Below are 14752 nucleotides of genomic sequence, written 5' to 3' on the forward strand. Positions count from 1 at the left end.
TAGTGCGGCAACAAGGCATGGAGGTCTTGGGTGTGAATCTATCCCCGTCTGTGTCGTTTAAGGACCGAATCGCTGTACGTCCCCGTGTCATGTTGAACTCATGCCTAACATTTAGTTGGCCGGATAAGTCGTTCCGACCGCGAAGCCTACGAGTGCAACTTCGGCCGGATACCCCGTTCTGTATGAGTGTGCACCCCGGTTGGTAGTAAGTATGTGCAGGGAGTCAATGGCGTAAGTCCGAGGAGTCAGGTTAGAGTCCTGACCCTGGCAGATTGGCGGTCCCTGGGGGTGCGGCGCTGGGCGGACCCGCGAATTGGTCCGGAGTTGTGCTAAGATGATCCGAGCTGCGGTCATGAAGTATGCTTGGGTGAGTGTTAGGAATACCCCTCCAGCTGGATAGGAATCGATTCGAATCGCCGTGTTTCCCGGATAGTGAGAACTTGACTTGGGCAGCGGCAACGTAGAATTCACTAAGTAAACTTAATGGTTATGATGAGGATGTTGATAGCAAAGTGATAATCCGGATATGGTTATTATTGTGATGCTTAAAGTACTCAAGTGTGTGCTTAGAACAGGTGCTAACCTAGTGGATAGTTGTTAAATAATGAACCTGTTGCTGAGATGCCATAAATATGATACTACAACTAATGCTTTTGATGCTAAAAGGTGAGTCAAACCAGTCCACAAATATGAGCCTTGCATACTCCTTGGTGTCACTTTATTTCTGGTTTATGACGGGTAAGTCTAGCTGAGTACATTCTCGTACTCAGGGTTTTATTTACCCTTGTTGCAGATGATGTTGTTTATCACGGCAGTGCTAACTGTCATCATCCAGCTGCAGGCGATGAGTAGATCATGGGCATGATCACCTCCGTTATCTTCAGTTGTGCTTTTGTTGGGATGACTATGGAACTGGCATGTAATTAAACTGAGTATATGTGTGGTTTGAAAAATACTTTGCTTCCGCTACTAAACTAGTTTGTAATAACTTTGTTCAAACTCCGAGGTGTTGTAAAACTATGTTCTGTTATGAATGTATGTAATCTGTGATGGCGATGCTTGATCATGTACGATATTGGTGGTATGTTGGTTGAATCGAGGTCTTTTGAGATTTCGTCGGACTACCGGGTTTATATGGGTTCAAGTCCATTGGCTTGACTGCTTTGTGGTCGCTAATTCACTTGAATTCTTATAAATTGGACGGTTCTCTTACAGCTGGCATCGGAGCAAGATTAAGCATTTAACCATCATAGATGTATTTAAAAACAAATGAATTTGTTTTCCCAAACTAATTGGCAAATTAGACTATACATAGGGCTGTTTTTAAAATGTTTCAATAACTTATACCATGCCAGTGGTCATACCTTTTATGCCCATATAAGGACTTCTAGGTGGCTTAATATTACTAACATGGGGGTTTTTTCTTTCGTTGTCCATATGGCGTGCAATTATATGGATGCCACTTACTTAAGTGATAATGAATGGACCATATACCTCTACGCCATGGTAAGCAATGATTGTTTTCTTTTGTCGTCCATACGGCGTGAAATTGTATGGATGCCACTTGCTTGGGTGGTAATGTATGGATCTATATGCCTCTACGCTACGGTAAGTGTGAGCTGTGAGAGCATGACCGTCCAACCGTCGGTCTAGGGGAGTGTTAGTTGTGGTTACTGGAATATTTACATGTTCCACACATGTATATATGAAGGTACTTAATTGTGGTTAGTAGGTGCAGCCATGTATACATGTTTGATGTATATATGGGTGTATCCCAAATGGGTAGGGTGCTGCGATATATGTTTGGGAATATATATCGAAGTACCTAGCTTGAATATAGATGATTGGATTTTCATTTCTGCACATATACTCTTGTGGGGTTGGGCTGAAATGGAACTTCCTGCAGGTACACTAACAATGAAACGTGTAGACCGTGTAGTTGCGTATAAAGAGTGCACGTATGTATGCCACCGACTAGACCGTTAGAACCTTATTTTAGAAATGGAAAGGACGTATGGAACGTACATGCATCATGAATCATTCATGCATTCCTTATGCACTACCCAAATCTGAAGTTTCGAAATTTATTTAGTTACCTTCCCTTGTAATTAATCTCCCTTATTCAAATTGTGGTCTTTCCTACAGATGGCAGCCCCACACGCAAGTGAGACTTTTCTGGACATGTTTGGCACTCCTACCTTGTTGTGGAGGGTGCTAAGTTCAGTGGGATATGAGGAACCACCTCAATACACTTGGACAGAGGCCGAGCATGCAGGATCTTTACCTTGGGTAGATGTCCAAATTACAATTCCCCCTTGTCCAAATAACCCATAGTGGCTAGGTTGGATAGTAGAGTCCGATGGTCAAACTCTTTGGGAGGGTGCCCAAGTAGCAGCTTTAGAAGTGCTATTGAAAATATGCCAAGACTATGGAGATGAGCTAATTAATGGCCCAGCTGGATCATTTCCTAGGGTGAGTGTGACTGACACTTTTGTGTCCCAGATATGAACCGAGCCTCTAGAAATGAGAGAAACCATGCTAGGATATAGCTCTAGCCCTGCCATGAGTGCCATGCTGGTGGTACTTAAGCTGTACTATGTACGCCAATACACCAACATAGAAGCCATGCTAGCACTTCAGCAAGCCCAAGTTGGACAGCGCAAACTGTGTAAGCGCGTGCGCAACCACCGCAAGGCCTTTAGCGATGCACAAGCTGAAATCCAAAACTATCACACTGCTTTGCAAGCCCGCCGCAACCAAGTTGAAAATGCAGTTAGAGAGCGCAATGAGGCACAAGCCCGCATGATGCAAATGACTAGAGAGCGAGATGAGGCTATGCGCTTGGCTGAAAATAGAGAAGCTGCTAGAGTTAGAGCCTTGTTCCATGCTGAGATTAGAGAGGAAGAGCTAATCACTAGGATTGCTGAGCTGTAGTTAGATGTCCATCGCCTAAATAATATCATAAATCCTATTCCGCACCCTGTTCCCTTTAATCTGCAGAAGCTCCTAGTGAGGATCCAGGATGATGGCATAATTTCTAATGGAGAATCTGAGGAAGATATGTAGCCTAGCAATAGTTTCCATGCTCATGTATTAGTATCCGTCTCTTTATGTAATGGACATGTAATCTGAATTTCAGCTGAGACTCTATGTATTTGGCCATGGTGCCCCTCCTGTAAGACTTAAGTTGTGGCAGTGACTTTATATAACCCTATGCACTTATTGTGATGCTCCATGTTTATGTTGAGCTTAAATAATCTTCTGCAATGTCTTTAATCCTTGTGAATTGTGACGGTGAATGATCGCGAGAATAACCAAGTGTCGGGGATGATATTCTCTTGTTGTACATGGATTATTGTGCCTTGGATTATGTGAATTTATTTTGTTAAACTCCGTATGGTAGCAATCGAGATTCATGGCAATTATATCTGTTATCCTAAACGGTCACTTGGTATTCCTTGTACAGATGGCTCGCAATACTCGCTCCGGTCACAATGAGGTGCCGCCACCACCACCTCCTCCCCCGCCTACACCTGCGGAGCTCCTAGCAACTCTTGTTGAGGGTCAGCGGATGCTCAATGAAGCTATGCAGACTATGGCGCAGCAGAACCGGGGTGGTCGCCATGCCCGCTAAGGCGGAGAGGCAAATCAGTACAGCAACTTCAAGGATTTCCAGGACACAAAGCCGCCGCTTTTCAAGGAGGCCGTTGAACCTCTGGAAGCTGATCAACGGCTGAACACTCTTGAGCAGAAATTCCGCTTGCTGAGGGTAACTGAAGAATTGAAGGCGGAGTATGCGGCACACCAGCTGGAAGGCAAAGCCGGTGTCTGGTGGAGTCATTACAGGACCAGTGTTGATGGTTCTTAAGTATCAATTTTAATTATAAAATAAACAAGAGAAAGGACCAATATGCAAACAACACCTAGAATTAGGGTTTGGTCTGACAGAATTCCACGAGTTTTGTTGTTTATCTGTTTCTGTAGGGGGTTATCAGGAAATAAGGAAGAAAGGCCCACATGTCGGGATTACATAGAGATATCAATGCACCACGCGATTTTCTACCATCTAGAAGACTCCAGAAGCCACGGGAAGAAAGCAGAGGCCGAAAGGGGCCAGGCCCAGGGCGCCCGCCCTGAGGACCTGGGCGCCCGCCCACCTCTGGACTCCGTTCGGGACTCTCTTCGCACACGATGTTCCACTGACCTAATGGATCAAGGATAACGTAGTACCACCTCACCTACCGACCCAAAAATGCATAGAGGAGGAGGACTATATAAGGAGACCCCCCCTGGCCCCTGGAGGAGACAAGAAGTTATCATAGAGTTGAGGGGTGCCCTCGAAGGAAAACCTCTTCTCTAAACAAAATTTCTTTTTAGGTTTAGCAACCAATGTAAGTAGAAATAGATCTTCTAGTTTCTACTAGATTGAGAGAGATAGAGTGGAGGTGTGGATCGGAGGAAGGCCGGCCTGTCGGTGTCTACTCCGAGCTTGTACCTGCGGGATCAAGATCTCCTAACCCGAGGCTTGCTCCTAGGATTCTTCAATATTTTGACTTCTAAATTCTATTAAGTTCTTGTTTTATTGTTCTTTTGGTTTATGAGTTTACTTTAATCTCTTTGCGTAGAGTTTAGAGTAATCATTGCTGGCGTAAATGTGGTGTTTAGGATGGGGTACTCATAGATATTCCCTGACTAGCTGGACCGTGGTAGTAGCGAGGAACGTGACAATTCCGAGTTACCTTTGCAGACCATATCTCGTTAGCAGGAAGGATAGGGTTTATAGGTGCGGGTTGAACATCCTTTGAGGTGTCTAGATTCCTTTAGCCTCCCCAATAGAGCAGTAGATCATCCTTACCAAGGTTAGAAGGAGATTACGGTTGTAGTCTTCTCTATTTATCACTCACATCGAGAACATTCTTTGTTGCCTAAAGGGTTAGTAGTAATAGACCGGTTAGTCAGATGCACTCTTTCTCCTAGTGGTAAAAAAATAAATACGATACTCTAGATAACCTCCCGGGTGAAGTGCTCACCGATATCCGTGTGCTTGCGGATCAATTCCTTATTGGGTTCCCAAATATCAACAAGCATTTCTGGCGCCGTTGCCGGGGAGAAAGACGGTTTACTGAGATAACCTTGAGTCTTACTACTAGCTTGTATTTATACTTTTATCTTTTCTTATCTTTTATATTTTGTATTTATTTTCTTTACTCATACCTTATGGAAAACCAAAATTCTAAATCTATCCATGAGTCTGCAATCCCTTCAGTAACTGACCTTTTACCATGGGAGTCATCACAGCCTATCCAAACATCCCAGTATAAGTTACGTTCTAGGTTGATTGCCATGATTCAAAACCTATCTTATTCGGGAAAGGAAGACGAAAAACCTTACCTTCATATTAGAGATTTTGAGCAAACATGTGATTGTCTTCGCATTGAAGGCATTTCTGATAAAACTTTACGTTGGAAGCTTTTCCCTTTTTCCTTAAGGGGAGAAGCTAGACAATGGTACAGTCAGAAGGTAAGTCAACAACGAGGTGAATGGGGAGTTTTACGAGCCAACTTTTGTCTAGATTTCTATTCCCTCGACCGTATAGCCGACCTTAGACTCGAAGTCCTATCTTTTAAACAAAAAGATAATGAAACTTTGGGAAAATCCTAGAAACGTTTTTCTGATCTTTTAGAATCTGGTCCAAAGCTTAATCTTGAAGATCCTGTTCTTTTATTTCACTTTTTTTGAGGTCTTCAGAAAAATCACAAACAAATGCTACACACAATGTCTAGAGATTCTTTCTTTCGCATCCCTACTGATGAAGCTAGAGTGATCCTAGATAGAATCCTAGAAGCTGAGATGGATAATACCCTTCATGATGAAACCTACGAAGCCGAAGTAGACACTCTGTCAAATCCTTCATCTACTTTAGCTATCCCAAGTTCTGAGCCACAAGAGGAAGAAATTCCACCACCAGACTTCATGCTGGATATAGAATCTGATCTTTTTGCCGATTTTGGAAACATTTCAAACTACCATTCTATTGACAAACCCCGAAACGGCCAGTTTAGCATTTATTTGCCAAGTGAATATCAATTGAGAGAGCTTATCTCAGTCTTGAGTAGCGAATGGTTGGAGGAATCGGAGCTTTCCTCTAATGTGATCCGTTTGGACACACCCTCTATAACGATATGTTGTGCTTATGATTCTGATCGATTTAATGCTCTCTATAATCCTATTGTGGGGATCAACATCATGTCTGAATATTTTGCACTTAAACTATTTAAAAATCTTATCTTAACTCCCACAACAAAGGTCATAAAGGAATCTTCAGGACGATTAGTCCCCAGCCTTGGAATTATTAATGTCCTACCTCTTACGGTAGAAGGCTCCATGGTTCATTTGAACTTCTATATCTTTGATACATGGGACATCGACCTGTTGATAGAACAACCTTTTAGAAGACTCCTTTATGAAGGTCATACTGGAAAGCTACACATTTCTTTTGGAAAAACCTTTAAATTCCCAAAAACAATTTCACACTCCTTAAATAATAAGGCCGAGTCATATCTTTTGCCTGATCCTATGGAGGAGGTAAAGGCTGCATCTCTTGAACTTTTAGAAGAATCAGACTTAGAAGATGAAACTCCTTTCTTCATAGAAGAAGAAGCCGAACCTTCTAAACCTGAACCCTTAGATGAGATTGTAGAAACACCTAGACCCCCCATAGAGCTTAAAACTTTACCACCCGGTCTTATCTATGCTTTCCTAAACAATAATCCCGAGTTTCCTGTGATCATTAGCGATAAACTCACTCAGGAGCAAACTCTGCGATTAATGACCATTCTTGAGAAACATCACTCAGTTTTCGGTTACTCACTCCAAGATCTTACAGGAATCAGTCCTATGATTTGTACCCATCGTATTCCAACAGATCCTTCTGTTTCACCTTCTCGAGAACCCCAACGTAGACTTAACAACACTATGAGAGAGGTAGTTAAAAAGGAAGTTATAAAGTTGCTGCATGCAGGGATTATATATCCTGTGCCGCACAGTGAGTGGGTAAGCCCAGTACAAGTTGTGCCTAAAAAGGGAGGCATGACTGTTATTATGAATGAAAAGAACGAGCTAATTCCGCAACGCACCGTCACATGATGGCGGATGTGCATAGACTATAGAAAACTAAACAAATCCACGAGAAAGGATCACTTTCCTTTACCTTTTATAGATGAGATGCTATAGCGATTAGCGAACCATTCGTTCTTCTGTTTCTTAGATGGATATTCAGGGTATTACCAAATCCCGATCCATCCCGATGATCAAAGCAAAACCACTTTTACATGCCCATACGGAACTTATGCTTACCGTAGAATGTCTTTTGGGTTATGTAATGCACCAGCTTCTTTTCAAAGATGCATGATGTCTATATTTTCTGATATGATTGAAGAGATTATGGAAGTTTTCATGGATGATTTCTCTGTTTATGGAAAAACTTTTGATAGTTGTCTTGAAAACTTAGACAAGGTTTTGCAAAGATGTGAAGAAAAGCACTTAGTCCTTAATTGGGAAAAATGTCATTTTATGGTTAGGGAAGGAATAGTGCTGGGACACTTAGTGTCTGAAAGAGGTATTGAGGTAGATAAAGCTAAAATTGAAGTAATTGAACAACTACCTCCACCTGTGAATATAAAAGGAATTCGAAGCTTTCTTGGCCATGCTGATTTTTATCGTAGATTCATAAAAGATTTTTCATTTATTGCTAGACCACTTACTCTTTTTCTAGCCAAGGATGCTCCTTTCGAATTTGATGATGCATGTCTAACATCTTTCAATTTATTAAAGAAAGCACTCATCTCTGCACCAATCATTCAACCCCCTGATTGGTCGTTGCCTTTTGAAATTATGTGTGATGCCAGTGATTATGCTGTGGGGGTAGTTTTGGGACAAACTAAAAATAAGAAGCATCATGCAATTGCTTATGCCAGTAAAACTTTGACAGGAGCTCAACTTAACTATGCAACCACTGAAAAAGAGCTTCTAGCTGTTGTCTTTGCCATTGATAAATTTAGATCTTATTTAGTTGGAGCTAAAATAATTGTTTACACTGATCATGCTGCACTAAAATATTTGCTCACTAAAAAAGATGCTAAACCTCGCCTGATTAGATGGATCTTATTACTTCAAGAATTTGACTTAGAAATAAAAGATAAAAAGGGAGTAGAAAATTCTGTTGCTGATCACTTGTCTAGAATGTATTTTAAGAGTCCACAGGAAACCCCCATCAATGATTCACTCCAGGACGACATGCTCTACGGGATTAACAGGTCTGACCCCTGGTATGCAGATATTGTTAATTTTATGGTTTCAGGGTATGTACCACCAGGAGCAAACAAGAAGAAGCTTATTCAAGAAAGTCGTTCACATATATGGGATGAGCCATACCTCTTCCGAGTATGCTCTGATGGCTTACTCAGGAGATGTGTGACCACTGAGGAAGGATGGAAGATCATCAACAGATGTCATTCATCACCATATGGAGGTCACTATGGAGCATTCCGTACACATTCAAAGATCTGGCAGTGTGGACTCTACTGGCCTACAATGTATGAAGACACGAAGCAATATATCAGAAGATGTGGTCCATGTCAAAGGCACGGAAACATAAATACAAGAGATGCCATGCCACTCACCACCAACCTTCAGATTGAGCTCTTTGATGTTTGGGGAATAGACTATATGGGTCCATTTCCTCCATCAAAGAAGTGTGAGTACATCTTGGTGGCAGTTGACTACGTCTCCAAGTGGGTAGAGGCATTACCTTGCAAGCATGCCGACAACATCAGTTCAAAGAGGATGTTTGAAGAAATTATATTTCCAAGATTTGGAGTCCCCAGAGTAGTGATAAGTGATGGAGGAGCACACTTCATCGACAAACGCTTCAAGCAATATCTATCAAAACATGGAATCTGTCACAACGTTGCTACCCCCTATCATCCTCAGACAAGTGGCCAAGCAGAGACTTCCAACAAACAAATCAAGAATATTCTTCAAAAGACAGTAAATGAAATGGGAACGGCGTGGAAAGACAAGTTACCCGATGCACTCTGGGCATACCGGACAGCATACAAGACCCCAATTGGAATGTCTCCATACCAATTGGTGTACGGGAATACTTGCCACCTACCTGTTGAACTAGAGTTCAAAGCACACTGGGCCATAAAGAGATGGAATATGGACCTAGATGTTGCTGGAGATCATAGAAGAATGCAACTATCAGAATTGGAAGAATGGCGAGAGAAGGCATATCACAATTCAAAGATCTACAAAGAAAGAGTCAAAAGGTGGCATGACAAGAGAATCAAGAAGGAGTTCACACCCGGAGATAAGGTATTACTTTTTAATTCCAGGGTGAAGCTTTTCGGGCATGGAAAACTCCGGAGCAAATGGGAAGGACCATTCAAGGTAATTAATTCATCATCCCACGGAGCTATCACACTTCAAAATGACGAAGGTACGTTATTCAAGGTAAATGGTCAACGTCTTAAATTATTTTTAGAGCCCAATAAAGAATTAGAAGAAATAGACATAGTCCATTTTTACCTTCCCATGGAGAATTAGAGCCCGACCTTCTTATTCTTACGTTTTTGGGTCATACATATATTTTCCTAAATAGTTTTGCATCTAGAAACGCGCTCGAGAAAGTGGACCCACAGAGGGGCCAGAGAGAGGGCGGGCGCCCAGATCAGGTGGGCGGGTGCCCAGCTCCTGTTCCCCCTCGGTCCCGATTTTCTCTGTTATGGAAAATGCACTTATGGTAATCCGAATAATCCCTCAGATGGAAAGTTTCGCACGCACATCGACGGGAGCAACCCGAACAACCCATAGAGGCACTTTTTGACCCCTATATAAACAGACCCCTGACCTCAGTTTTCAAACACCAAACCACCAAGCCTTCTCTTCTTCAATTAGAGCTTGATTAGTTCCTTGCTGCTCCAATGGCCGAGAAGTTCCACGATGATTGGGAAGTCGTCCCCTTCAACCTCAACATGAAGCTTGTGGAAGACCCCGACGCCCGTGCTCTCGTCCCGGCCAACACAGAGCGACAGCTAGAAGCCATGCCATTACGCCAACGCAGCTCCGCCTAATCTTACCATGCTCAACCAGTTCTCACCGCACCGCCACAACCCCTACTCCTCAAGGGATCATCATCCAAGACGAAGACCACCATCAAGGTGCCAACCGGCACAAGGATCCTTCCACCTAGACCCAATGAGAGGGTCGTTGGAGTCAAGACCAACCGGAGCAGCGAGATCAGCAGTATTCGCTATACTACGGAGGAGGAGAGACCTTACTTTGAAGGGATTAGAGCAGCCAAAGTCCGTTTCATCCCTCCAAAGGCAGCCCCGAAGCACGCTCTCAATGCTTTTGAGACACCTCCCAAGCGTCGCAAGACTATAATGGATATTGATGAGGACGTTCGCAGGCTAGACAGAGTTATCATAGACCTCCAGTCCTCGATTAATTCCCTCACTAGGCGGCTCTCTAACCACAACACCGTTATACTAGGCCTTAGGCAGGATCTTGCCAGAGCCAATAGGAAGATTAAGGAATTAGAGCGCCGCTAAGTTATCTAGATTAGACCTTGAGGCAATGCATCTTAGTCATTTATCTTTAAATTTGGTTTAGGTTTACTATTGTCATCAGTTTGCTACTAGTGATTTGTAATAAATGCCTCAAGATTAATAAAGAGTATTATTATTATTATGTCTTGTGTGTCTCTACTTTATTTTTGTGCAAGAAAGCAGAAAACAAGTATGGGGGAGATCCCTCGACATGCTCAACACACTTCGACCACACCACTCCACGATTCAGGTACACACTCGGCACTTTACTTTACACATACTCATATATATCTTAGAATATGCAGAATACTGTTTCCGACATAATAAAGCTTAAAATGTTTCTAATCATGATTAATCTCACTCTCTGATATTTCCTAAAAACTTGCAACTATTATTATAAAATCATTTTTAAAACCCTGTGTTACTTAAGCCAATATGGAATGTGAGAAGGTAGAGTATGAGTTTCTTATTCTTGATATCATTGTTGCTTGGAGAATTTATTTCAAAATCTTCAAAATTCTAGCTACCATCCTCAGTGTTTTATATGCCTGATAAAACTGAAAATATTAATTATGATTATAAAAGCTATCTACTCTGTATTGAGTTTGTTCAAAATGAGTTAGACCCTTGTTGAGAGATTTATCATGCCCCTAAGATCAAGACACTTATTTAGAAAGATTCACTCTTCCGAAGTATTATTGCTTTAGAGGCATGGGCTATGCAAAAATAAAGATATTTCGAGGAAATAAAAAGGAGCAAGTGCTCGATAACCTCGCAGAAAAAAATGGACAAGTGTCCGACAGTAGAATTAGGGGTACCTCGGTATCCACTTAAAAAAAGAGAGAAAAAGAAAGAAAATGATAGCCCATGGTCCCTCTAATAAGCAATATGCCAGCAAAAGTTGACAAAGATTTTAATTTCCAAAGTCTTTGATCTAAGAGTATGACATTCCCCTCCTCAGATCCCAGTGGGATTAGGCAATAAATGCAAAGTAAGTATGCTTGAGAATTTTTGCAAATTAAAACAGCCTCAGTGAGATATATAAAAGATAATGAGTGATCTGAGAAGACCTATGAGGATAAAAGGTATGCTAATTTTCTTTCAAAAATATACAAAAACTCCAAGTGATAGGATTAAGAAGAAAGGATCTTTACTCTTAACCATATACTTCCCTGACTATAGTACACAGTGGATTTTAACACCCTGCAATTATAAAGAATGTTTTAAAATATTTTACCCCAGATATTATTCTTAACCATCCTTTTCTCGAGGACGAGTAAAAGCCTAAGTATGGGGGTATTTATTGATGGTTCTTAAGTATCAATTTTAATTATCAAATAAACAAGAGAAAGGACCAATATGCAAACAACACCTAGAATTAGGGTTTGGTCTGACAGAATTCCATGAGTTTTGTTGTTTATCTGTTTCTGCAGGGGGTTATCAGGAAATAAGGAAGAAAGGCCCACATGTCGGGATTACATAGAGATATCAACGCACCGCGTGATTTTCTACCATCTAGAAGACTCCAGAAGCCACGGGAAGAAAGCAGAGGCGGAAAGGGGCCAGGCCCAGGGCGCCCGCCCTGAGGACCTGGGCGCCCGCCCACCTCTGGACTCCGTTCGGGACTCTCTTCGCACACGATGTTCCACCGACCTGATGGATCAAGGATAACGTAGTACCACCTCGCCTACCGACCCAAAAATGCATAGAGGAGGAGGACTATATAAGGAGACCCCCCTGGCCCCTGGAGGAGACAAGAAGTTATCATAGAGTTGAGGGGTGCCCTCGAAGGAAAACCTCTTCTCTAAACAAAATTTCTTTTTAGGCTTAGCAACCAATGTAAGTAGAAATAGATCTTCTAGTTTCTACTAGATTGAGAGAGATAGAGTGGAGGTGTGGATCAGAGGAAGGCCGGCCTGTCGGTGTCTACTCCGAGCTTGTACCTGCGGGATCAAGTTCTCCTAACCCGAGGCTTGCTCCTAGGATTCTTTAGTATTTCGACTTCTAAATTCTAGTAAGTTCTTTTTTATTGTTCTTTTGGTTTATGAGTTTACTTTAATCTCTTCGCGTAGAGTTTAGAGTAATCATTGCTGGCGTAAATGTGGTGTTTAGGCTGGGGTACTCATAGATATTCCCTGACTAGCTGGACCGTGGTAGTAGCGAGGAACGTGACAATTTCGAGTTACCTTTGCAGACCATATCTCGTTAGTAGGAAGGATAGGGTTTATAGGTGCGGGTTGAACATCCTTTGAGGTGTCTAGATTCCGTTAGCCTCCCCAATAGAGCAGTAGATCATCCTTACCAAGGTTAGAAGGAGATTACGGTTGTAGTCTTCTCTATTTATCACTCACATCGAGAACATTCTTTGTTGCCTAAAGGGTTAGTAGTAATAGACCGGTTAGTCAGATGCACTCTTTCACCTAGTGGTAAAAAAATAAATACGATACTCTGGATAACCTCCCAGGTGAAGTGCTCACCGATATCCGTGCGCTTGTGGATCAATTCCTTATTGTGTTCCCAAATATCAACAACCAGCTTGCCTGCCAATGCTGTTGTAACCTGGGATCAGTTCAAAACTGCTTTCAGGAACACTTATATTCCCCAAGGCTTAATGACTATTAAGCATACCGAGTTCATGAACCTGACTCAGGGCACTAAAAGCTTGACTGAGTATCTTCATGCTTTTAATAATTTGTCTCGCTATGCTCCTGAAATGGTTGATACTGAGGTCAAGAAGCTTGCAAGTTTCAAGAGGGGACTGGGACCCAAGCTGTCCAAGAACATAGCTGGTAACAAGAGTACCACCTTCAACGAGTTTGTGAGTGATGCGTTGACCCAGGAGAACTCCAATGTTGTTTATGCCACGTCCAAGAACCGCAAAAGGGCCTATGAGGCAGGTGCTTCACAGTCCAAGGCTCCGGTGACAAACAAACCGGCCTATCGCCCGCCCAATGCTATGACAAGGTACATGCCGCCGCAGAAGAAGTCAAATGTGAAGACAGGAGTTCGTAAGTCCTTCACAATTGCTCTTCCTAGGGGTGCTACAGGTCAAGGAAGCCCCAAGACTCCCCCTGATAACCGTCCCTGCTTCAATTGCAAACAAGTTGGTCACTAGGCGAGGGATTGCCCTTATCCCAAGAGGAATTCTGCAGTTGGGGGTAATAACCGTACTAGCCGAGTGCACTATACCACCATTGAAGAAATCCCCGAAGGTGAAGTGGTCACGGCTGGTATGTTTCTTGTAAATCAGCACCCTGCAGTTGTCTTGTTTGATTCTGGAGCTTCGCATTCATTCATGAGTCAAGCATTCGCATCTAAGCATGGGCAACATGTAATTGACCTTGACAGTGGAAAATTTTGCATTAGTGTTGCTGGTAATCAGATCTCTACAAATCAATTAGTGAGGGATGTGCATATTACCATTGAAGGGCGTAACTATTCAGCAAATCTTGTAATCTTACCGGGCTTGGGGATAGATGTTATCCTAGGAATGAAATGGATGAGTGACCATGGAGTGTTAATAGACACCTCGACTAGGGTAATCATGTTGAGGGAGCCCGATAGCGAAGAAGCTTTCTTAGTTCAACTTCCTAGAAGCAACGACATCCGTCACGCTGCTAATGCTATTAGACCACTCACTGTGGTAGAGATTCCGGTAGTATGCAAGTTTCCAGATGTCTTTCCAGAGGATCTGCCTGGGTTGCCACCAGACAGAGACATAGAGTTTAAAATTGATCTTATTCCTCGTACCGCACCTATCTCTAGAAGGCCATATCGAATGCCACCCAATGAATTAGCTGAGTTGAAGAAGCAATTGCAAGAACTCCTAGAGAAAGGTCTTATTCGACCTAGTTCTTCTCCATGGGGTTGTCCGGCTCTCTTTGTCAAGAAGAAGGACAAGTCTCTGCGTATGTGTGTAGACTATCGTCCGCTGAATGTCGTGACTGTCAAAAACAAGTATCCACTGCCTCGCATTGATATCCTATTTGATCAATTAGCTAAGGCTAAGGTATTCTCCAAGATTGATCTGAGATCTAGGTATCATCAAATCAAGATCCGACCCGAAGACATTCCTAAAACGTCTTTCTCTACCAGGTATGGGTTGTATGAGTATCTAGTCTTGTCCTTTGGTCTGACTA

The sequence above is a fragment of the Sorghum bicolor genome, chromosome 5 (genome assembly GCF_000003195.3).
Source record: "Sorghum bicolor cultivar BTx623 chromosome 5, Sorghum_bicolor_NCBIv3, whole genome shotgun sequence".
Taxonomy (NCBI): Eukaryota; Viridiplantae; Streptophyta; class Magnoliopsida; order Poales; family Poaceae; genus Sorghum; species Sorghum bicolor.